This window comes from Charadrius vociferus, unplaced genomic scaffold, assembly GCF_000708025.1.
Source record: "Charadrius vociferus isolate BGI_N301 unplaced genomic scaffold, ASM70802v2 scaffold15, whole genome shotgun sequence".
NCBI lineage: Eukaryota > Metazoa > Chordata > Aves > Charadriiformes > Charadriidae > Charadrius > Charadrius vociferus.
Window position 1 is genome coordinate 10,463,136 of NW_009650064.1, and position 1,170 is coordinate 10,464,305.

Sequence of the window (1,170 nt, forward strand, 5' to 3'; positions counted from 1 at the left end):
CCCCCGCCTATAGCCCCGCCCAGGGGAGGGGCCCGCCGGCAGCCCGCGTTTGTAAACCGGTCTGCTTTGCCGTCTCCTCAGGGAGATGTCTGGGGGCTTTGACTTTTTTTTAGGGCTGATACGCTGTTAAGATTTTAGTCTAGTCGCGGCTCTAAGCTCACCAGTGGTTCAGGCTGGCCTGGCCCGGCCTCGGCAGGGGCCGCAAATTCAGTTTCTAAGAAGAGGCATTTTCGAATGCACTGAAGCCCTGGCAGCAGGTTGAGCATCGACAGCGTGCCCACGGGCCTGGCTGCCCGGGGTCAGCGTGCTGAAGTCTGGGGGTCCCATCTGATACTTGTGCGTGGCATGACCCCGATGGATCCCGAAGAGCAGGAAAATCGCAGGGCTGTGAAGAGTTGCATAGGGGTTTCTGCTCGCCAGGGCTGTGGGTCTTGCCCAGCCTGGCCTGCCTGCACAATGAGGAGAGCCTGTGGGTAACCAGAAGTCATGAGAAGGTGCTGGCAGTACAACTAGGGTTTTGAAGAGAGAAGGTGAATTTTCGTTCAACAAAGTTCAGTAAGGCTGGACTAGATGTCATAATAGACTTCTTACTTAGACTAGGCACTGTACATGCTTTTTAGTATTAGTGCTGTGTAGTACCTGTTTACAACACCATATTGACATTTTTCCGTGAATGGCTTTACCCTTCAGGGCACTATAGCATGGCTGTATAAGCTTACAGTGCAACACTGAGCATTTGGTCTAGAAAATGCAAGCCTGTCCCCATGTGAGAAGTGGGGAAGTTAGATTCACCTAACCATCTAAAAGTGGAAGGGGAGTTGTTTTCAGTGGGCAGTTCATACAATGTTTGCTGGGATTGGATGAGTCTCAACCTATCACTTGCTATTTACTACGGGGAAAGCCTAATGAAGGCTAGACACCTAGTTTTTAAATGTCTGCATTTACGCAGATGAGTGCTATTGCCGATATTACCAGTTATCAGTGATTGTTAATATCTGTTACTGCAAAAAATCCTTCAAACTTCTCTTTATGCATTACAGCACAACAAAGAATGTGTACAGTAGCTCATGCAAACACACTTACATTGATATTTTATCAAAGAGAAATACTTAAGCAAAGTGTGGCTAGTATGAACAGCTGTATAGGATGCAAGTGCAAACATAGTAGCAT